Source organism: Melospiza melodia, chromosome 24, assembly GCF_035770615.1.
Source record: "Melospiza melodia melodia isolate bMelMel2 chromosome 24, bMelMel2.pri, whole genome shotgun sequence".
NCBI lineage: Eukaryota > Metazoa > Chordata > Aves > Passeriformes > Passerellidae > Melospiza > Melospiza melodia.
The window spans coordinates 7,187,018-7,211,439 of record NC_086217.1 but is presented as its reverse complement, the minus strand read 5'-3'; the positions used below and the strand labels follow the sequence as shown (position 1 = coordinate 7,211,439).

The 24,422-nt window shown below is 49.6% G+C and overlaps 1 protein-coding gene and 1 long non-coding RNA gene across 3 annotated transcripts in view; one reads left to right on the top strand and one right to left on the bottom strand.

Annotated features, from left to right (window-relative positions):
• Window positions 1–24,422, top strand: part of SHISA6 (shisa family member 6) — a 151,856-nt gene that overhangs the window by 33,897 nt on the left and 93,537 nt on the right. The gene's annotated exons all lie outside the window — the stretch shown is intronic.
• LOC134428703 (uncharacterized) lies at window positions 162–23,236 on the bottom strand. Its single transcript, XR_010030441.1, has 3 exons — window positions 22,917–23,236; window positions 3,901–4,038; window positions 162–220 (listed from the first exon to the last, which is right to left on the bottom strand). It is a non-coding gene; the product is annotated as an uncharacterized LOC134428703 (long non-coding RNA).

Genomic DNA, 24,422 nt, shown 5'->3' with positions numbered 1-24,422 from the left:
GTACCCCCTGCAGACACGATGTATGTGGAGATTCCTCTCTCACCAATGTACTGTGTCCTCGTGCTCGCCTGGTTGAACGCTCCTGTGTTGTTTCTGTGGATGACCGTGACTCACAAATGATTAAAAGACCTTGATATTTTAATTTTTTAAATTTATTTTTTTCCTGCACTTTTTCCAGTTCTCCACAAGTGTCATCCAAAGTAGTGTCGGTCCTGTAGATCTGTCAGAGAAGAAACAAATATATGTATATTGTCTGTGTATGTCTGTGTGTGCTTAAATAAAGTTTACTGAGGCTGAGGCAGCACCCGTGGGACTTGTAATCCAATATCCTGCAATCCCAGATTTGTAATCCAATGCCCTGTAATCCAATACCCTGTAATCCGATACCCTGCAATCCCAGATTTGTGATCAAAAACCCTGAAATCCCAGTCCTGTAATCCCATATCCTGTAATCCAATACCCTGAAATTCCATATATGTGATCCAATACCCTACAATCCCAGTCCTGTGATCCAATACCCTACAATCCCAGTCCTGTAATCCAATACCCTGTAATCGCAGATTTGTGATCCAAAACCCTGAAATCCCAGTCCTGTAATCCCATATCCTGTAATCCAATACCCTGAAATTCCATATATGTGATCCAATGCCCTACAATCCCAGTCCTGTAGTCCAATACCCTGAAATCCCAATGTGTGATCCAATATCCTGCAATTCTAGATCTGTGATCCAATACCCTGAAATCCCAGTCCTGTAATCAAATACCCTGAAATTCCAGTTTTGTAATACAACACCCTGAAATTTCAGATGTGTAATCCAACATCCTACAATCCCAAATTTATAATCTCATCCCTGCAATCCCAGATTTGTAACCCAATCCCTACGATCCCAGATTTGCTATCCCATCCCTCCAATCCAATACCCTGAAATTCCAGTTTTGTAATCCAACACCCTCAATTCCAGTCCTATAGTCCAATAACCTGAAACTCCACTTTTCCAATCCCTGCAATCCCAGATCTGTTATCCCATCCCTACAATCCCAGATTTGTTATCCCATTCCCGCAATCCCACATTTGTAATGCAATCCCCACAATCCAGATTTGTTATCCCATCCCTGCAATCCCAGATCTGTTACCCAATCCCTGCAATCCCAGATTTATAATCTCATCCCTGCAGTCCCAGTCCAAGGGAAGGGAAGCAGAGGAACCTCAGGTGGGCTGGGAGCTGCACTGGTTCCAGGGAGGAGCCAGGGATGACATTTCACACAAGGTGTCCCCATCCCAAAGGGGTTTTATGGTCATGTCCTGCCACACTAGGAGTGTTTTTAGGGTCAGGTAGAAAAGTTACCCCAGGAGTGATGGTCCATGGACTGGGGTGTCCTGATGGGCTCCAGCAAGCCCTGGAGATCCCTGAGCAGGGCTGCAAACCCAGCCCTGAGTCTCAGGCAGGTCAGTTGTCCTCACCTCACACCCCTGAGGCACCTCCCAGCACCTTGCTGGACAAAAAGGCTGCTCCCAGTTCCTCCCAGGTGAGAACAAAACCTCCTCTCCTCCTCCAGCTGCAAAGGCTCTGCTCTCCTGTAGGTGAACCTGGGGTTTCCACACCTTTTCCAGAGCACATTTCCTGTCCCTGGCAAGGGGGACAGTGGGCACTGGGAATGCAGCCTGCTCATCCACCACAGCCCTCAGACGGGGGGGTTCCAAAGAGAAAAAAGGCTGTGTTCTCTCAAGAAATGAATATTGGGCTGTTTATAGACATCAGAATGGACTGGCCTTAGAATTTACCTTTCAGCTGCCTGTAAATCCACCTGGGTTTTGAACAGTGCTGTAATGTTCATTTCCAGTTTCTTAATGGCAAATTCCCCCACTGCTGGGTGGTGAGAGTGACAAACACCTCACACCTGCTGCGGGACCTGCTTGTGCTCACGTGTGGCTTTGTCTGTGTCTGTGACATGAGCTGATTGTCTGTCTGTGCTGTGACAGGGGGCACATGGGGTGTCACAAAGGACTGAGGGGTTCTGTCATTGGGATTGTGCCTGAAATGGTTGGATCTAGGGAAATATTTGACAGATTTGAGTTGGGGAAATCTGTGACAGATTTCCTGAGTTCAGCTTGAAGCCACCACTCAATACCTGTAAGAGAGCTTCAGCCAGGACTCTAGATGAGTGGGCTTTGGGTTCTTTTGTCCTATTCCTATTTAGGTGAGCAGGTTCTGTGTTTTTTTGTCCTATTCCCATTGAGATGAGTGGGTTCTGTGCTCTTTTGTCCTATTCCTATTTAGGTGAGCAGGTTCTGTCTTGTTTTCTCCTATTCCTATTTAGATGAGTAGGGTCTGTGATCTTTCCCTGATTCCCATTGAAATGAACAGGTTCTGTGTTCTTTTGTCCTATTCTTGTTTATCTGAGCAGGTTCTGTGCTCTTTTGTACTGTTCCCATTTAGATGAGTGGGTTCTGTGCTGTTTTCTCTTATTCTTATTTAGATAAGCATGTTCTGTGCTCTTTGTCCTATTCCTATTGAGCAGGTTCTGTCCTGTTTTCTCCTATTCCTCTTTAGATGAGCAGGTTCTGAGCTCTTTTCTCCTATTCCTATTTACATGCGTGGGTTCTGTGCTCTTTTGTCCTATTCCCATTGAAATGAGTGGGTTCTATGCTATTTTATCCTATTCCTATTTAAATGAGTGGGTTCTGAGCTCTTTTCTCCTATTCCTATCTACATGAGCAGGTTCTGTGCTCTTTTCTCCTGTTCCCACTGAGATGAGCAGGTTCTGTGCTCTTTGTCCTCTTCCTATTGAGCAGGTTCCGTCCTGTTTTCTCCTATTCCCACTGAGATGAGCAGGTTCTGTCCTTTCCCAGTTCCAGCCCTTGTTAACCTCACCCTGCCCTGTGCAGGGGGTTCTGCCCTGCACTGCACGAAGCCAGTGAAGTTTCTCTCAATATTTCTCTGCACTGGGAGACACATTTTTGGTGTTTTCTCAACTGTGCTGTGGCAGAACTCCAAGTGCTGAGTAATATTTAAGAGCTCATCTATTTTGGGCAGAAGACAAAGACGTGAGCCATGCCAAAGCACCATGGATACCAAAGCAGCAGAGCCACGTGTGTGCCATGCCCTGGCTGGGCAGGATGGGCATTCATGGCTCTTCCATGGCATTCCCCTGGGCCATGCACCCCTGAGGGCTCTGGAGCCATTCCAGTGTGTGTTCCCCAAGCCATGGGCAGTTCCTGTGCTGTCAGGATGGTCCAGGGGTGAATCCTGGCCCTTCAGGATGTAGAATTCCCCGTGGTGAGGCACAAGGCAGGGCTGATCTCATGCCAGGTTAGGTAGAAGAAGGTTGGATGGCTGGTTCTGAGGCAGCAGCTTTCAATTCTGTGTGGAATTAACCACCAGCAGCTCTGAGGGGTTCCCTGGGAGGGCACAGGGCACTGAGCCCCCATGGAGGGAGGATGGATCCCACATTCCTGTGTGGGAGCAGCTCCTGCTGCTGCTGGTGCCGTGGGAGGGTTCAGAGCTCCGGGGACGCACGTGGGAGACAGGAGCCAGCTCACCCCTCTGTGATTGCAATCCCAGCTCCCTCAGCCTGCTCTGAGCACCCTGGCACTGCCCATGTCCCACCCTGGCACTGCCCTTGTCCCACCCTGGCACTGCCCATGTCCCACCCTGGCACTGCCCGTGTCCCACCCTGGCCTGGGCTGTGCCCTCAGGGCTCCCCAGAGCTCTGGCACCCACCCAGCCTGGAGGGATTTACAGCCACAGATTTGGGATAAACACCCCAGAGAGGAAACTCATCCACTCCACACTGCCTACTCCACATCATATTGCTGGGGTTTTGCATAAAAACCTGTTACTTGGTTTTTATTTTATTTTGGTTTTGGTTTTGGTTGTTTTTTTGCTTCCACTCTCAGACCTTGCCAATAGTTTCCCAGTGGGATGGAGCTCCCTGGGTTTCAGCAGTCTGGGCCAGCAGCAGGAGCTCTGGAGAGATGATAACTCAGATGAAAACCTCTGGTCAGCACTCAGCATCTTCTTTGTTTTCCTGGGGGCTCTGCAAGAGTGTGAAAACAGGGAGGTTATTTTCTGTTCCTGGTGAGGATGCTGCAAAGTGAGGATGTGTGATGGTGTTCACAGGGTCCGAAGATGAGGGAGAGACGAGGATCTGACTCCATGTTTCAGAAGGCTGATTTATTATTTTATGATATATATTACATTAAAACTATACTAAAAGAATAGAAGAAAAGGTTTCATCAGAAGGCTGGCTAAGCTAAGAATAGAAAGGAATCCTAAAAAATGATAACAAGGCTTGTGTCTTGGACAGAGAGTCTGAGGCAGCTGACTGTGATTGGCCATTAATTAGAAACAACCACATGAGACCAATCCCAGATGCACCTGTTGCATTCCACAGCAGCAGATAATCATTGTTTACATTTTGTTCCTGAGGCCTCTCAGCTTCTCAGGAGGAAAAATCCTAAGGAAAGGATTTTCCATAAAAGATGTCTGTGACACTTTGGCAGCAGCCAGAACTCTACCAAAACTAGTCAAATGGTACAAAACAATTTACACACAGACATTTTAAATGAAATCTTTCAGAATTGCTGTTAAAATCAGTCAGGGGTTCTGTTAACATCTCTTATTTGTGCCTCCATCTCATCCTTACATTTACAGGCCCCCATGGGGTTGGTGCTCCACACTCATTTTCACCTGCCAGCCAGGTGCCAGTTTGTCACCTGCCACCCAGTGCTCCCAGCCAGGTGCCAGTTTTTGCTGCTGTTTATTTATGCCCTGTGGTGGTGTTCACAGAGGTTTCAGGACGAAGGAAGAGATGAGAATCTTGACTTTATGTTTCAGAAAGCTGATTTATTATTTTATGATATATATTATATTAAAAGAAAATTATATAATAAAAATATACTAAAAGAATAGAAGAAAGGATTTCATCAGATGGCTTGAAAGGAAGGAAAAGGAATGATAATAAAATCTTGTGACTGACTAGAGAGTCTGAGTCAGCTGGACAGTGATTGGCCATTAATTAAAAACAACCACATGAGACCAATCAAAGGTGCACTTATTGCATTCCACAGCAGCAGATAACCATTGTTTACATTTCATTTCTGAGGCTTCTCAACTTCTCAAGAAAAAAGATCTTAACAAAAAAATTGTCATAAAATATGTCTGTGACAATGCCCAAACCTGTTTTTCCCACTGTCCCTTAAATCCAGAAATCTGCACCACTGACTGACAGCAGGGCTGGGACATCCTGTGCAGCACCAGAGCAGGTCATTCCTCCCCTGGGATCCACCATCTCCCATCCATGGTGTTCCCTCAGTGCCCATCCTTGGCTGCTCTTCCTGCAGGCTGAGCTGCCTCTGACAGGTTCTGTATTTCAGCACTGACAGGTCTGGATGCAAACCAATCTCACTGCAGACGCCTCAGCTGATGGAGAGCACGGAGCTGCTGCAGGCTGGGACACTGGGGTGGCCCCTCTGCCCCTCTGGCACACCCTGGTGCCTTGGGGTACCCCAAACTGAGCCCCACTTACAGCCATTTCCTTGGGACTGGTGGGGTTGTTGCTCCATTGGCTGTAAATATGATTCAGAGATGAGTGGGAGAGAAAGATTTATTAATTTGCTCCTCATTAGCAGTTTGAGAGTTCTGATTCCCCCCTCCAACAGTGCCCTGGTTCCCTGCTGCCATGGCTGGTTCCCCGTTGCTTGGCTTGCAGCTCTGTGTTCCAGTTCCTTTCCCAAAGCGCCGCTTTGTACCCTTAATTTGTTATTTTGGGGTCTTATATTACACCTGTCACAACTTCCTGGGCCCAGCACAGCTACAAAACACGCAGTGAATCAGCTCCAGGCTGGAATTTACTGCCTGCCCCCATCATTAGTAATCCCCACTCGCAGCACACTCATTATTACAGGCGAAGGCAGGACTTGGAGGATCATTTTTTCCACACCTGCACCTGTAACTTGCCGTGAATAGATTTGCAAAAATTGAGGGTTAGGTGCGCTGGGTCCTTAAACACTTGTTAGAAATCCCATCAATGGAGAGCTGTGGAGCCTGAGCCCGCTGCATGCCAATGAATCACTTTCTGTTTATCCTGGATCATTTCGGATGATTTCCATGCTGCCTTGCTTAAGATCACCCACATCCCTGATTCCAGATGAATCCCAAGCCCTGCACATTCCGACACCTAATTGTATTGCCTGGGAAATAGGATCATTGGGATGGGGAGGGGGGCCTGGGAGCTGTGCAGGAACATTCCATGACGCAATAGGACATTTCAAGCCTCTCTGAATTATTTAACCTCCCTCAGACGTGGCCCGGCCATTTCTCAGCAGAGTCTGGACAGCTCTGGTTTTTATAGCCCTGGGATCAGCCAGGTGGGAGGAGAGGGGGGAAAGGCCATGGGAAACATTCCAGGGGCTGCAGGGCTGTGGGAAGGTGTGACAGTGTTCACAGGGGTCTTATGTTGAGGGAAGAGATGAGGATCTCACTCCATGTTTCAGAAGGCTTGATTTATTATTTTATTATATATATTACATTAAAACTATACTAAAAGAATAGAAGAAAAGTTTTCATCAGAAGGCTAGCTAAGCGAAGAATAGAAAGGAAAGAATGATAACAAAGGTTTGTGACTCGGACTCTCTGTCTGAGCCAGCTGACTGTGATTGGCCATTAATTAGCAACAACCATATAAGACCAATCACAGATGCACCTGTTGTATTCCACAGCAGCAGATAATCATTGTTTACATTTTGTTCCTGAGGCCTCTCAGCTTCTCAGGAGGAAAAATCCTGAGGAAAGGATTTTTCATAAAAAATGTCTGTGACGGGAAGGGATGGGGGAACAGCAGCAAAACCCCCTCAGCCCCTGGTGTCCCCTCCTACATGGAGCACTGAAACAGCAGAACTGGGGAGCTCCTGTCCTGCTGCCCAGGAACCTGCACAGAGCCTTCTGGGATAGGGCTCTCCAAGCCTGGGGGATCTGAAATGCAGGGAGCTCTCTGAACTTTGGGCCTGGAAGCCAAAGATGAGAATTAAACCCAGGATTTGATCTGAGACCTTGGAAAAGGCTCCCAAACTCAGGTGACCGAAGCGAGAATGTGGATTTGGAGTTTGAAGCTGAGACAGGTAAAGCTAAGTGGAGGAAAGTTTAGATTTTAGAGTTTAAGATGCAGAAAAATAAAAGTAGTTACAAAGGTAACAAGAATTTTTAGAGTGTACTACTGTAGGTTTGTGTGCCATAACATGATTGGCTAAGAAAGCTCACACTGTAGCACGGGTCCATAAGACAAAATATTTAAGGATTGGGTCAAAACCATAAATATCCTTGTTAGCAGTGTTTTATTGCCAATAAATGTGGCATTCACATTCCCTAACCATGATTCCTTCACCCGGGGTTTTTCTCCTGGGAAGCTAAAACGCCTCAGAGAAAAGGAAAACAATTCTTATCTCATTTGCTTTGCCTGTGTTGTGCTCATGTGGAATGTGTTTGGAGATTGTTTACCCACAGGTGATTGTTTCATTGGATTCTGCTGTGAATGTTTTGACTCATTGGCCAATCAGGGCCAAGCCGTGTCAGGGCTCTGGAAAGAGTCACGAGTTTTCATTATTATCTTTTTAGCCTTCTGTAAGTATCCTTTCTGTATTCTTTACTTTAGTTTAGTATTCTTTAATATAGTATAATAAAGTAGTAAATTAGCCTTCTGAGAACATGGAGTCAGATTCATCATTCTCTCCCCTCGTTGGGGTTGCCTGCATTTACAATAAATAAATCTTTCCAAGGTCTTGTAACTGAGGGTCTTGTTATCTTCTGAGCCATGTGGTGAAGGTGTGAGCCAAACTCACCCTTCCTGCCTAGGTAGAAGATATGAAAAATAAATTACACCATCTAAAGCAGCTCAGAGGTCCCATCTCAAACTCACTCCAAATTCCCACACCAGCCAGTGTGTCCCACACTGTTGGCAATGAGCACAAAGGCTGGCAGCTGCTCTGAGAGCCTCCCTGGAGCTTTCTGTTCCTTGGAGCTGCAGGGAGATGCCCACAAGCTGGGCCTGGAGCACCTGGAGGTCCAGGAGATCCCTGGGGCTGCTCCAGAGCCAGCTGTCAGATGGAAAGGGAGCCTTTTGTCTCCTGGAGATCCCATTCCTCACCCATCCACTGATTTGGGCATTTTTGACTTGGCCTCATCAAAGGGGACAAGGACAGGACTGGGGTTGTCTCTTCTTTCTCTCTTAGAGACAGTGGAAGCCAAAATATTGTGTTTGAGGCAGGGAAAGGCCACCAGGGCCTTTCTGGGTGTGCACACCCAGGATTAGCTGGGTGTTTTGGCATCTGGGAGGTCACAGGGCTTCCCTGGCTTTGTGTGGGACAGACCCAGAGCTTGGGACTCTCCTTCCCCACTGGAAGGTTCCCTCCAGTTCCCCTGCCAAGGTAAATCCCCCAGGTTTTCACTCCCTGATTTCCATCTGCTGCACCCAACCCTCTGCTGTTCCAGTTCCCATGCCAAGGTAAATCCCCCAGGTTTTCACTCCCCTGATTCCCATCTGCTGCACCCAGCCCTCCGCTGAGCACCATGGATGGGTTTCAATCATCACCTGGAGCTCCAGAATGGATCCCTCTGCTTTCTGTGTGCAATAACAGGGTGACAACATGAGTGACAGTGGCTGAGAGGAGAAGAAAGGAGCCCTGCCTGTTCCTGGCTGCCCTTTCACAGGGAGTCTGTCAGCTCCCGGGGATGTTTTGGCAGATACCTTTGAAAGCTGAGCTGAAAGCTGGGGAAGAGCTGGCAGGTACAGCCCAGCTGTCTGTGAAAATGGAGCTGCAGCTGCCTGCCACCAGCTCCTCTTTGAAGAACGTGTTTTCCTCTATTTATGATCAAGAACCGTTTGCATAAAGAGCCCTTCTGATTTCTTGCTATGGTGTCGCTGAGGATCTCAGCCTGCTTCTCTCCCCAAACAGGGAATTTCACCTCCATGCAGGCTCGCCCTGGAGCTGGATTATGTGCCTTTGGCAGGGCTGCATTCGCTCTTAATCCTGCTTGCGGGTTGCAAATAAGAAATTCAAATATTGTGAGAAGAACTGGAGACTCCTGGCAGCAGAGAGGAGGCTTTGCAGAGGGATCTGTAATTCTGAACCATCTGTGATCTCTCCACAACAACATGGTCAGAGTCTGGCAGATGGAGAGCTTGAGCACTCCCAGAAATCCCAAAAATCCCAAAAATCTACTGCTCCAGCAAAGCCAGTGTGTTGGGCACAGTTTATCTGCCAAAGTTCCTTCGGAGGAACTCGTGATCTGTGTGAATGCAGGTTCAGTGACGAGGGGAGAGAATGGTGAATCTGCCTCCATGTTCTCTGAAGGCTAATTTATTATTTTATGATACTATATTATATTAAAGAATACTATACTATACTAAAGAATACAGAAAGGATACTTACAGAAGGCTAAAAAGATCATAATGAAAACTTGTGACTCTTTCCAGGGTCCTGACACAGCTTGGCCCTGATTGGCCAAAGAGTGAAAACAATTCACAGCAGAATCCAATGAAACAATCACCTTTGGGTAAACAATCTCCAAACACATTCCACGTGAGCACAACACAGGAGAAGCAAATGAGATAAGAATTGTTCTCCTTTTTCTCTGAGGCCTTTTAGCTTCCCAGGAGAAAAACCCTGGGTGAAGGGATATTTTTCAGAGAATGTGAATGCCACATTCATGAGAGAAGAGGTTTTGGAGCCACAGGGCTCAGGTTTGCCTTCCCAAGGCATCACCTTGGTGTTCCCATGGAGCAGAGCTGCCAGAACCTGACCTGGGGCTGGGTTAAACCTGGGATTTTCTGCCTGGCAGGTGAAAACCAGGAGCAGCTCTTTCCTTTCCTCCATGAGTGGCTGCGGGGCAGGGAGCAGCATTCCATCCATGGAGCTGGCAGCCCTTGGCCAGGGACAGTTCTTCTCATGGTACCTCTTGTGCCTGCTGGAGAGCCCTGCCAGCCAGTGAATGAGCAGGGAGCTGGGGCTGCCAGTGACTCCTGTGGTGCCACAGAACCCTGGAGCTCAGCCCAGAGCCACAGAGCTGAGTCCAAGCCCATTTCCTGCCAACACCGGGAGCTTGTGATGGATTTCAGTGCCACTGCCTTGGACCTGCTGCAGAAAATCAACTGGTGTGAGCAATGCAGAGCAGCCCACGGTGCTGCTGCACATCTGCCCCTGCTGGAAAGGGGGTCTGCAGCTCCCCTCTGAACCTGGAATGGACTCAGGATATGTTAGAGCCTTCTCTTCTCTTCTCTTCTCTTCTCTTCTCTTCTCTTCTCTTCTCTTCTCTTCTCTTCTCTTCTCTTCTCTTCTCTTCTCTTCTCTTCTCTTCTCTTCTCTTCTCTTCTCTTCTCTTCTCTTCCTTTTCCTTTTCCTTTTCCTTTTCCTTTTCCTTTTCCTTTTCCTTTTCCTTCCCCTCTTCCTTTTCCTCCTCCTCCCATGCCCAATTTCTGTCCCCACAAGGAATCCAGCCTGGGAACTGCTCCCTGACTCCAGGATTTTGTTCAAGTTTTTTCAAGCCCTGGGATCAGCACAGGACCAGGCTGAGCTCAGGGATCACCTTCCAGCTAGGATAAGGAACATATTTGTATTTTATATTTATATAAAATATTTGTGCAGGCAGAGAGCTGCAGGTCTGCTGAGCCCAGCTGTGCTTCAAGCCCCATTTCTGAGCAGGGCTGGGCTCTGTGCTGACAATTCCTGGATTGCTCTTTGGAAGCACAGCCCTTCAATGTTTTCTTCAGGAGCTCCACTCCTCTCTCTGCTTGTCCTGTCAGCACAAGGCCCCTGTTGTTTCAGCCCAGATAAAACACCAGGGTTTATTCCAGTAGCCCAGATAAAACACCAGGGTATATTCCAGTATTTCAGCCCAGATAAAACACCAGTAGTATATTCCAGTATAATTATATTATATTATATTATATTATATTATATTATATTATATTATATTATATTATATTATATTATATTATATTATATTATATTGCTATACTAAAACTATACTAAAGAATAGAGAAAACATATTTACAGAAGGCTACAAAGAATGGTCATCGTGACTCTTTCCAGAGTCCAACACAACCTGGCCCTGATTGGTCATTAAGTTAAAATAATTCACATGAAACCAATCAAACAATCACCTGTTGGATTAACAACCCCCAACCACATCCCAAAGCAGCAAAACACAGCAGAAGCAAATGAGATAATTATTGTTTTCCTTTTTTTTGAGGCTTCTCAGCTTCCCAGGAGAAGAAATCTTGGGCAAAGAGGATTTTTCAGAAAATCCGAACGCGACAGTTGAGTTCAGATCTGCTCGGATAGCAGGAGTGCTCAGTCTATAAAAGGCATCTCCTCATCTTCATTTTAAAGCAGCAAACTAAAAATAGAGCCAATTCAAAGATAGGTGATGAGAACAACCTGAGGTTTGGATTAGGAATGGGAAATAGGAGTTTGGAAGTGTCTGTGCTGGAGGGAGCTGTGGATAAAAGTTTGTGGTGCAGATTAGGCCCAGAGAAGGCAGCTTGGGGAGTTCTGCTCCTCCTCCCTGTGTGGAAGGCATGGATGGAAGGGCTGGGCTCAGAAGGGAGAGCAGGCAGTGCTGTTGTCCAGAGTCACCCTGGGTGTCACTGCCACAGCCTTCTGTGGGTCACAGGGTGCAGGACACTGCCCTGGGCTTATGTGGGAGGAGAAGGCAGAGCCAGAGGGACAGAGGGGAGTCCTGGAAGTGCTCAGGAGGAGCATGGAGAGCTTCAGCAGCTTCAGAAGGCAGAGCCAGAGGGACAGAGGAGAGTCCTGGCGGTGCATGGAGAGCTCTTGGGGCTGCAGGAGCCTCCCTGAGCTCCTGCTGTCCCTCAGCCCCCAGGGCAGGGCTTGTGCACCCACAGGCTGCCAGAAACACCCTGAGCTCGGCCCAGTTTGTGCTGGGAGCTGAGGGAAACTGGGACACCCTGAGTGAGGGAGGGTTGGGTCACCCTGAGAGCTCCCTGAGCCCGTGTGGGGACAGAGGTGACACCCCCACAGCCGTGTGGCTCTGCTGAGGGGACACAGCTCTGATGCTGAGCTCAGTGGCCTCTCACCTTTTCCTTCTCAGGGCTTCCTGACCTTTCTGCAGCTCCAGGGGCTGCAGCTTCAGGTGATACCTTCAGTTTTATCATTCATATTTCCCAGGCTCTGCACTGCATTGGGAAATAACTCTGAACTCCACAGAAAGTGTCAGCAAGGTCTCCTCACAGCTCAGGCACACAGAACAATCCTTTTCCAGCCCCAGAACCAAGGACGCCGCTGCAGCTCCAGCCCCAAAAGGTGCAAACAACAGGGAATGGAGGAGAGCAACCTGGGAGGGTGGGACTGCATCCCCTGGAGCTGGGACTGGGCACTGAACCCAGCATGGAAATGGACCAGAACTCATCAAAGGGTGAAAACTCCTGACTCTGGGTCCATCTTGGGTGCAGCCCTGGCTGGGCTCTTGCACTGCCCAAGGTGGATCCTTTCAATAAATCTCCATTTTAACCCTGCCCAGCCTCTCCAGCCGTCAGAGGTGCAGGTCCAGCTCATCCTGTGCTCACCCAAGGGCAGAGCTTTGGCTGCTGTGAGCTGCCAGCCCAGCACAGGGAGCTGCTCAGAGGGAAGGGCAGCCCCAGCACAGAGCCAGGAGTGAGGGTTTGCCATGGATGGGTTTTGGGAAGGTCTGAGATGGGAATGACTCCAGCAGGGTTCCATCAGGGCAGGAGCTGTGCAGCAAGGACTGGCCATTCCCCCAGGACAGCTCTGCAGGATGCAGCCCTCCTCCTCCTCCTCCTCCTCCTCCTCCTGCTCCTGCTCCTGCTCCCCTGGCACTCCCTGAGCAGCTCTGGTGCCCAGCAGGGACAATGCTTCTGTCACAAACCTGCTCGAGGCACCCCCTGTGCCTGCCAGGGAGCAGAATAAAGGACAATTTCCCAGAGAAGCTGGATTTATTTGTGCCTTTGTGGCTCTGTTCCGAAAGCACAAATAATATCCCTGAAGAAGTGGCACGGAGTCCATCAGCTTCCAGCTGCTCAGAGCCTCCCTGAGCTGGGGCTGTTCTCATCCTCCTCCTGCAGGAATTGATTGACTCCAAGATAAACAGATCAGGCCATTGCTGTTCTCTGCTCTAAACCCTCTGAAAAACAGGTCCTGCGCCTCGAATCAGAACTCCAGAGAGGGGAGAAGGTCCTGGCAGGGAGAGCAGGAGGGCAGCCCACAGCTGGAACTGCTCCCTGCCCCACAGCCCCACAGCTGGAACTGCTCCCTGCCCCACAGCTGGAACTGCCCCACAGCCCCGCAGCTGGAACTGCCCCACAGCCCCACAGCTGGAACTGCTCCCTGCCCCACAGCCCCACAGCTGGAACTGCTCCCTGCCCCACAGCTGGAACTGCTCCCTGCCCCACAGCTGGAACTGCTTCACAGACCCACAGCTGGAACTGCTCCCTGCCCCACAGCCTCCTCTTCCCCAAGGGATTCTGGCTGCAGCCCCAGGGAGGGAGTTTGGGAAGGTGCTGGGGTTGGGTTTGGGTCAGGGTTTGGGTTTGGTTTAGGGTCAGTGGTTGGGTTTGGGTTTGGGTCAGGATCCGGGTTAGGGTTTGGCTTAGGGTTAGAGTTTGGGTCAGGGTTTGGGTCAGGGTTAGAGTTTGGGTCAGGATTAGGGTTTGGATTTGGGTTTGGGTTAAGATTTTGGTTTGGATTTGGGTAGGGTCAGAGTTAGGGTCAGGGTTATGGTCAGGGTTAGGGTTTGGGTCAGTGTCAGGGTTAGGGTTTAGGTTTGGGTTACGGTTTGGGTTTGGGTTAGGGTTACAGTCAGGGTTAGGGTGCATTTTTAGGGAAAAAGTTCTTGGAGGAATGTCACAGAATTCCAGGATGGTCTGAATTGGAAGGGAAGCTAAAAATCACCCAGCGCCACCCCTTTCATGGCAGGGATACCTCCCACTGTCCCAGGCTGCTCCAGCCCCAATGTCCAGCCTGGCCTTGGGCACTGCCAGGGATCCAGGGGCAGCCACAGCTGCTCTGGGAAATCCATCTCGGTCCCTCCCTACCCTCCCAGTGAGGAATTCCTTCCTATATTTTTCCTAAATATCTTAAAGATGAAAAAGAAGCTTTCATTCTCTTTTGATTTGCAAAGTTAATCTGGCAGGAAGTGAACTGAGGAGCTGGGACCTGCCAGGACTCCCCCCAGGCACGTTCCAGGAGCTCCTGTTCAGCTGGAAGGATAAATCCTGCGGGAACATCTGTGGAACTGTCTTGTGAAGAGCAAAGCTCTTTGATTATCCTGTTGCTATTTGTCAAATGCAAAGGACCGTGTAAAAAATCATTTTCAGCCTTCAGAACTACTCTCCTTTTGCTCTGCTTTTGATGTCTGAAGAGAAAATAGCCCTGTGAAGCAACTTGATTTCTTCAGAGCTATTAACCAGTCTTGCAGGGTCCCAGGGTGACATAACAGGTCTGCTCTGACTCATTCCATTTAAGAGTGTCTCCTTCCAGACAGAAATAGCTCAGTGTGCAGCCATAAAAAACATGAATCAATTAATGTCTTCTATTAACTAGAAATGCAGATAAATCTCCTCAATCGTGGGAATGCAAATTCCTGACTCCTCTCCCTTCTCCCTCCCCGTGCTCTTTGTATTTGGCTCCTTCCTAAACTGAACTTTTCTGGGTGTTGAATCCAGGCCCACATGGTTATTTCTTGCAGTTACTTTTTGTGGTTATTTTTTGTGGTTATTTTTTGTGGTTATTTTTTGTAGTTTCTTTTTGAGGTTATTTTTGGTGGTTAGTTTTTGTGGTTTCTTTTTGAGGTTATTTTTGGTGGTTACTTTTTGTGGTTATTTTTGGTGGTTACTTTTGATGGTTACTTTTTGTGGTTACTTTTTATAGTTATTTTTGGTGGGCTTTTTTGGTGATTTTTTGTGGTAATTTTTGGTGGTAATTTTTTGGTGGTTATTTTCTTTGGGCTTTTTTGGTGCTTATATTTTGGTGGTTATTTCTTGTGGTTATTTTTTGTGGTTATTTTTTGTGCTTATCCTTTGTGGTTATTTTTTGGTGGTTATTTTTGGTGGTTATCTTTTGTGGTTATTTTTGGTGGTTATTTTTGGTGGTTATTACTTGTGTTTTTGGTTTTTTTTTTCTGGTTATTTTATTTTTGGTGCTTATTGTTTATGGTTATTTTTTGTGGTTATTTTTGGTGGTTATTTTTGGTGGTTATTTTTTGGTGGTTATTTCTCTTCCAACGTCATTATTCTGTGACTCTGAGCCAGCTCTGGGGCTGTGAGGGGCTGGGGCTGCAGGAAGCAGCAGGACCCCATGGCAGGGGAAGGAGGGAGGGAGGGTGCACAGAGCAGGAGGAGCTGGGGAGCCAAAGAATCCCAGGATGGTTTGGGTTGGGAGGGACCACAAAACTCATCTCATTGCACCCCGGCCATGGCAGGGACACCTCCCACTGTCCCAGGGACACCTCCCACTGTCCCAGGTGCTCCCAGCCCCAATGTCTAACCTGGCCTTGGGCACTGCCAGAGATGCAGGGGCAGCCCCAGCTGCCCACCCTGCCAGGGGTGAATTTCTCCCCAATATCCCCTCTCAATCTACGTTCCTTCAATTTAAGCCCTTCCCCCTTGTCCTGTGCCTCCATCCCTTGTCAAGGATCTCTCTCCTTCTTTCCTGTAGCTCCTTCAGGTCCTGGAAGGAAAAAAAAACCAAAAAACCATGGAACAAGTGTAGGGTTCCTAGCTCTGGAAAATGGGAATTCCAGGTGATCTGCAGTGCCATGGACTCAGCAATGCTGCTGTGCACAATTCACCCCAGACACAAAATCCTTTCCTCTTGTGCCCTGGTTCTCCACGTGCTGGGGGAGAGGAGCCCCTTCTTCACCTCCTCTGTTCTGGGAGAGGAGATCTCAGCAATCTCGGGGTCAGTTTAACTCCAAAGCTCAGGATCAGTCTGTCTAGCAGCTCCTCTGCACCTGCTGCTAGGTGATAATGACTTGAAGAACAGAATTAATTAGGCTGAACCCTTCCATGCTTATTGCATCTCTCAAGGTGGATTTTTTTTTCTCTTTTTACTTTTTTAATACTCAGGAAAAAAAAAAAAAAAAGTTTCATCCTTTTCCCAGTAAGAAATAGCAAGGAAAGGATTTGCCTGGATTTTCTTAACCATTGAATTGCTTTCAATGGTTGATAAATTTAATTTTATTTTTAAGTTTATTTATTTTATTTTTAAATTTAATTTTAATTTTAATGTGTTTATTTTTTGTTTTTTCAATTGCCTTCAAGCAGGGTTTGGTGGGGTTCTCATGGTGTCCATATTTTCTTCCACCTTTTAGTCTTAGACCAAGGAGCAAAATATTTTCTTCCACCTTTTAGTCTCAGACCAAAGAGCAGAAGCCCCAGATGAGCCCTGCCTGCTCTGGGGGAACAGAGGTGACAGCAAGGAGTGCAATCCCCTGCATTGATGGCCCAGTCCCTGCTCAGGGGACCCCTTACAGCAACCCCATGGTAGATCCCATCCTCTCAGCCCTGGGGCACATCTGGGGTGATCCTGCCCCTCTGGCCAACATTTGGGGCACATCTGGAATGATTTCCCCCCGTGGCCATCCTTGGGGGCACATCTGGGGTGACCCTGCCCCTCTTCCCACCACATCTGGGATGGTCCTGTCCCTGTGCCAGGGTCAGTGCTGTACCCAGAGTGGGTGGCAGCTTCCTCCTGATGCGTTCAGTGGATATGAACTCAGCTGAGGGCTCTCAGATTGGCTGCACAGGGTGTGAGCCGCGTTATTCAGCAGAAAGCAGAGGCTGGGATTGCTCAGGACTGGTCTGAGGAAGGTTTCTCCATCCCTGGAGGTGTCCAGGCCAGGTTAGACAGGGCTGGGAGCAGTCTGGGACAGTGGGAGGCGTCCATGGGACAGTGGAAGGTGTCCCTGCCATGGCAGGGGTGGCACTGGGGTGGAATTTAAGGTCCCTTCCAACCCAAACCATTCTGTGATTTTCTGATTAATGTGTAATTATTATTATTATTATTGTTGACTGATGAGATTTCAGTAGGGCCTCAGAGCTTTGATCTGCACTGTGTGGCTGCAGGACAGGGAGTTTCTCCCCAAGGTGCTGAGAATTTCAGTGGCGTTGACACAAAAATGTTGTTACACCGAATTTAAACCCCTGAGAGCTGCAGTGGCCACAGAGCCTGAGTTCAGACACTCTGCTGAGGCTGGGATGGGTTGAAATTGGCCCATTTTCCTCCATTACAAAAAAACCCCTAGAATTATCACTTCAGATGGGGCTGTTCATGCTCAGAGAGGTGACATGGGCAGGGCAGGTCCCCAGAGACCAGGGACAGCCTCAGAGTGACCAAGGGTGTTCGCAGGGGTCTGAGGATTGGGGAAAAGATGAGGATCTGACTCCATGTTTCAGAAGGCTTGATTTATTATTTTATTATATATATTATATTAAAATTATACTAAAAGAATAGAAGAAAGGTTTCCATCAGAAGGCTAGCTAAGAATAGAATAGGAAAGAATGAATAACAAAGATTTGTGGCTTGGACAGAGAGTCTGAGCCAGCTGACTGTGATTGGCCATTAATTAAAAACAACCACATGAGACCAATCACAGATGCACCTGTTGCATTCCACAGCAGCAGATAATCATTGTTTGCATTTTGTTCCTGCGGCCTCTCAGCTTCTCAGGAGGAAAAACCCTAAGGAAAGGATTTTCCATAAAAGATGTGTGTGACACCTCAGCTGTGACCCCACTGAGGTTCCTGTCCCATCCTCAGCAATCCAGCTGCTGGGACACCTGGGGACACCTGGGACACCTGGGACACCTGGGACACCTGGGACACCTGGGACACCTGGGGACCCCTCCTGCCCATTTCACCCCTCCGAGGGCGTGATGGCCCCGTTGTGTTGGGCTGTGCTCCCTCCTGATCCCAGCCCTGCTGAGCACCCTCCCATCACCCAATTAACACCAGGGCTGTAATTACTGCCATTATCACATTACTGCCATTATTCCTGTTCCAAAGCAGCGGTTTTGTCCCTCATTATGCTGTTTCTGTTGTGCCCACGATTCAGATAAGGAACCAGATGCTCCGCCTTGCTTCAGAGCTCCCTGGCGCTGGTCGCTGCCACATCCCCTGTGCAAAGTCAGCCCTCACCCCGGAGCACTTTAAAACCTAATTAGAACAGACAGAGCAGCACCATCCTCATCTCCCAGCACCCTTCAGGATACCCAAGGTCACTTTTTGCCAGATTTCCCAAGGATTTGGGAGAGCTCCCAACATCCCTGTGTTGTTTTCCTCCTGAAGCACCCACCCAGCCAGGCAGGTGTTTACCCTGCTTGTGTTTATCTCTGACAGGTGTCCTCTCACTGAAATGCATTTTTTTTTCCCAAAATCTCAGGCTATAAATAAATGACTGAAGGAGAAAGATGTTGAGGATAAGAGACATTGAGGGGCTAGAGGGTGTGGAGGGAAGGGAACAGAGCTGGGGATGGGCTGGAGGGGCTGAAGGAGATGGGAAAGGGGCTGAGACTAGCTTTCTGATGTCTCCTTTCTCTTTCTTTAGTACAGTTAATTATAATATAATATAATATAATATAATATAATATAATATAATATAATATAATATAATATAATATAATATAATATAATATAATATAATATAATATAATATAATATAATATAATATAATATAATATATCAGCCTTCTAAGAACTTGGAGTCAATTCTCATCTCTCACCTCATCCCTGGGGACCCTCACAACACCCCAACAAGGTGCTCCAGTCCCTTTATCAACTTCCAGGTCTCCTCTGGAATTGTTCCAGCAGGTCCTTGTCCTCCTGATGTTGGGGACACCAGAGCTGGGCACTATTCCAGTGGGGTCCCACAGACAGAATCCCCTCCTGGCCCTGCTGCCCACTCCCCTTTGGAAATTCCAGCCCAAATCTCCAGTGGAAGGTCTGGGACCACCAATCCCAGCAGCACAGCTGATCCTGGTTTTAGGAAGAGCAGAATAAAGCTGAATTTTCAACAGGGACCATCCAATTCTCAGTGTGGATCCCTCTGGAGCAGGTCCAGCACGTGGAGTTTGCAGTGTGACACAGGAGATGGGATTATTGCTCCCTGAAATCCACAGAGAGTCTCTAAATCTGCCACTTGCTGTTAGAATGCTGCACAAGCCCTGGGAGAACGGCAGCATCCTTACCCAAAAGGTTAAGTAAAACATAATGAATGGAAAAGATGAGCTGTGACAGGACTGAAACAGGAATTTTCAACTTTTGAAAAGCATCCAGATATTTAAGGCCTTTTAAATGAACTGGAGATGTTGTGTGAAATCCATTCGGTATGGAAACACTGAAATGCACTTTTAAAACTCCAAGCAAACCAACCTTTTCAAAAGCATTCCACAAACACTTTTAAAGAGTCAGCTGTGTCTGAAACAAAACCAGAACTTGGCAAACCTTGCTGGCCTGCCAGGAAGTGCTGAGGGTCACAGGGGCAGAATTCACCCAGAATTTCCTTGGCTTTCCCCACTGCTGCCTTCTCCAGAGGAGCAGATTATCCAATTTTGTCCTTCCTTTACATGTAGCCCTGGAAATTGAGCTGTGGGTTTATTTCCTGCTGATCCCACAGGAGAGGACACTCCAATGGTGGCTGGCCAGGGCCTGGCTGTGTCCATCACACCCCCATTCCACAAGAACTGCACTTTAGGGTTGGTTAGGCTCCAGGACAGGGCACACAAACCAGGGGTCTCCCAGACCTGGAAAATGAGCTCTGGATCCTGCTGATCCCACAGGAGAGGACCCTCCAATGATGCTTGGTCAAGGCCTGGCTGTGTCCATCCCACAGGAGCTGCATTTTGGGGTGGGTTGGGCTTCAAGACAGAGCACACAAACCAGGGGTCACCCAGCACTGGAAAAGGAGCTCTGGATTTATTTCCTGCTGAACCTATAGGAGAGGACACCTTCAGTTCTCTGTTGGCCAAGGCCTGGCTGTGTCCATCACACTTCCATCCCACAGGAGCTGCATTTTGGGGTGGGTTGGGCTCCAGAACAAGGCACACAAACCAGAGGTCACCCAGCCCTGGAATATGAGCTCTGGATCCTGCTGATCCCACAGAAGAGAACACATAAATGATGGTTGGCCGAGGCCTGCCTGTGTCCATCACAACCACATGCCACAGGAGCTGCATTTTGGAGTTGGGCTCCAGGACACAGCACGCAAACCAAGTGTCACCCAGCCCTGGAAAAGGAGCTGTGGGTTCAGTTCCTCCTGATCCCACAGGAGAGGACACCTTTAATGGTGGCTGGCCAAGGCCTGGCTGTGTCCATCACACCCATATCCCATAAGAACTGCACTTTAGGGTTGGGCTCCAGGACAGGCCGCACAAACCTGGAAAAGGAGCTGTGGGTTCAGTTCCTGCTGATCCCACAGGAGAGGACACCTTTAATGGTGTCTGGCCAAGGCCTGGCTGCGTGCATCCCACAGCAGCTGCACTTTGGGGTGGTTGCACCCCAGGACAGGCCACACAAACCAGAGGTCACCTGGGGCTCTGCAGGTGACAGAGGCTCCTTGGGCATCTCCCCAGGTGAACAGGGGAGCCCCTGGCTCTGCCTTGCCCACCAGCAGAACCAGTGTGTGCTGGGCCTGCCCCAGGGAGGCTCCCCCCCTTCAGGGAGGGTGAGTGGCTCCGTGAGTGCCCCAGATCCAGCAGAGTCATGTGGCTCCAGCTTTATTTGCTGTTATTGCTGCTTTCAAGTGGAAAATTGATATAATAGCAGTCCTTTCTCAGCACACAGCAGTCTGCACATTTGTACAATGTTCTTTGAGGACGATCAGCAGCCACTGGCATAGAAAAGTGACAGATGCTGTCTGCAAATAATGAGCTGAAGCAGTTTCCTTTGGAAGGGAACTTAAGCAAAGTCCCTTTGAGTTTGAAAAGCCAGAGAGGTTCCCATGTGTCCCCAGAAGCTGCTCAGAAAAGGCATTTTCTAGTGGCTCATGTGGCATAATTATTCTGTGGCTGTTTCTCTCACACCAGCTCCTCTGGAGAGAGGGAATGACCCAGTTCCTGTTTACTGAGCCTCTCCTGCTGGGGACAGGCATGAAAGAGAATGAAGTTTATGGTTCTGTTCCCTCCTCCAGCGTTCCAGATCTGCCCCAATGTCAGGGATGAGGAGCACAGTGGGGGATGAAGCACATCCCACACCTTGGGGATGCTCACATCCCTTCCTTGCAGTTCACACCAGAATTGTTGCAGCCCCTGAGGCCTGTGAGGAGTCTCCTGTCACAGACATATTTTTATGAAAAATCCTTTCCTCAGGATTTTTCCTCCTGAGAATCTGAGAGGCTTCAGGAACAAAATGTAAACAATGGTTATCTGCTGCTGTGGAATGCAACAGGTGCATCTGGGATTGGTCTCATAGAGTTGTTTGTAATTAATGGCCAATCACAGTCAGCTGGCTCGGACTCTCTGTCTGAGCCACAAACCTTTGTTTTCATTCTTTTCTATTCTTCGCTTAGCTAGCCTTCTGATAGAACTTTTTCTCCTATTCTTTTAGTATAGTTTCAATATAATACATATTATAAAATAATAAATCAAGCCTTCTGAAACATGGAGTCAGATCCTCATCTCTTCCCTCATCCTCGGACCCCTGTGAACACCACCACACTCCTCAAACACAACCCCATCCCTGCAGCCCCTGCCTCTGTTCTTATCCTCCCTCAAACCCCCAGAATGGATGGAAAAGGCATTTCCCAGGCACAGAGAGCCCAGCAGGACTCGAGGGGCCCCGTTTGGAGGGGCTCTGTGCACCCATGGAGGTCAGAGCTGTCCTCTCCAGCAGCTGCAGAGCAGCCTCAGGGCCTGCACACGTATTTCCTCCAGTAGAAACCATCTGAAAGCAGGTGAGGACAGGAGGAGGCTGACCCAGAGCCAGGGAGGGCTTTAACCCTTCCTCCAGGCAAGCTCTGGATTGAGCAGGACGTGGATAAAACATCAAAAACCTCTCCAGAACATCCCTGTGGGGAGGGAACGGGATCAAAGGGACAAGGACCAGCCCTGGAGGACAGTTCTGTATGTGCAGATGCAAGGGCAAGGCCGCAGCTGGAGGAGAAAGTGGAGCCCTAAAAAAGCAGCTCTGAGAACAGGCAGGGACAGGGGCTTGGCCCAGCCTCGGGCACGGACAAACAGCTCCTCTGCATTGTCTTGGGTTATTTTTATCTCCCTCTGGTGCCTCTGAAGGAAGGCTGAGCACCCCTGGTGTCAGAGGAGCCCAGAGCTGCCTTTGTCCTCTTCAGTCTGTGCAATTTCCCAGATGAGCAAGCAGAGCAGGGCTTTGGGAAGGGCTCCCATGGGAAAAGGAACTCCAGGAGCTCTGGCCCTGTGTTCTCTTTCTCTGTGGGGCTGCAGCACACAGGAGAGGGAAGCTGGGTGCTGTCGGTGCCCATGAGGCCAAGGGTGCCCATCCTGGTGGGCAATGGAGTGGCCGTGTCCTGCTGTCCCGTCTGGGATGTGGGGATGGTGAGCCCGATTTGGGGGCTCCTGATGGAGACAGACAGATGGGGCAGGGTTTGAAAGCATCCCCGAGGGCACCAGGGCTGGAGGGAGGGGAGCTGGGGGGCTGGGAGGGAGCAGGCAGCGAGCAGAGCCCGAGGAGCCGCGGGAGGAGGAGGATGGACGGATGGCCTGGCATCCCCCCCTCCCCTTCCAGCATCCCTGCACCCCTCCCACCCAGCATCCCTGCATCCCCCCTCCCCTTCCAGCATCCCTGCATCCCTCCCACGGCAGCAGCAGCATCACACCCTCCCTCCCTCCCTCCTGCAGCTCCCTGCGCCTGCAGAGGCCTCTGCTTCCTCCTCCTCCTCCTCCTCCTCCCAGCCAGTTACCGGGAGCGGTTCCTTACCTTGCCCGCAGGTGTTGCAACACGCAGGGGCTGCGAGGATCGCGGGGCTTTGGGACCCCGGGCTGTAAGAACCAGACAACGCCGGGCTGGGATCGCTGCGTTGTCCCGGCGGCAGGGACAGTGCCACTGGCTGGCAGAGATGCAGCAGGGACAGTGCCCAGCCCTGCAGAGGTGCAGCAGGTTGCAGACCCACGGCAGAGGTGCAGCAGGTTGCAGAGGTGCAGCAGGGATGGTGCCCAGCCTTGCAGACGTGCAGCAGGGACCTTTCCACAGGCTGGCAGAGATGCAGCAGGGATGGTGCCCAGCCTTGCAGACGTGCAGCAGGGACCTTTTCACAGGCTGGCAGAGATGCAGCGGGCACTGCCCAGCCTTGCAGAGGTGCAGCAGGGACGGTACCACAGGCTGGCAGATGTGCAGCAGGGATGGTGTCCAGCCCTGCAGAGGTGCAGCAGGGACCTTTTCACAGGCTGGTAGAGGTGCAGCAGGTTGCAGACCCACAGCTCCACCGTGGGCAGCACGGGCACCGGGAGCAGGCTGCCCACTGCTGCAGGGACACGCACACGGAGGTGGCCGGGAATAAAACAGTAAAATTCAGTCCCAGCTCCTGCATTCCCCGCTCGTTTCCCGGTGCCTGCCTGCAGCACAGCCCTCTCTCTGTTCCCAGCACAGCTGCACGCTCTGATCGATGTGTTTGGCTTTGCATCCATCCTGTGCAGCTGCTGTCACACCCTCGGGTGGCACTGACATCCAAGGGCAGCTCTGGGCTCTGTTCTCTGTCATTCACCGTCTGTGGCCTGAATGCAGAGCCCAGGCAGGCTCCTGCTGGCCCTCTGGAGAGCGGGGTTCACCACAGCCCCTCCTTGTCTGCCCCCCAAATGAGAGCCAGGCTTAGGATCCGAAAAATCCACCCGGCAGCTGGGCACTCTGCTGCACAGACAGACAGGGCTGGGGAGTGAAAGCCAGAGGAAAAACAGAGTTCCCAGTTTGTTTACTACCTCTTGGCACACATCCATGCCCAGCTTTTTATATCCCAGTGCCAGGCTCGGCAGCTTGGGAGAGCAGGATGGGCGCGGGGGGACCATCCCGGGACCCTGCAGGCTGCTGGCCACACAGGAAATCCCAAACTGGGAATGCAGCAATGGGACTGTGCCTGTGCTGGGGAGGGATGAGGGATTGCAGCCCCAGCTGCTCAGGGAACGGCTCTTCCCTGGCTTTCTGAGCTGCCACAGAGAGCAGAGCTGACGTCATTTCTGAGCAGGGAAATTTGTGGAGGTTTCTGGAGAGAAAGGCTAATCCAGAAGTACTGATATGCAGGGTGAGATTTAGATGTAAACCCAGGCTCACAAAAGGAGGTGTTTGGACAAAGACATTCATTCCCTGATTCAAGAGAGCAGTCAGTTTAAAAAAATCACAATTCTGTGACTGTTTTGTACCTGACAGTAAGGAAAACATGACCATAATGCTTTTTTTCAGCTAGAAGATAATTCCAAAATAAATAACCATAAA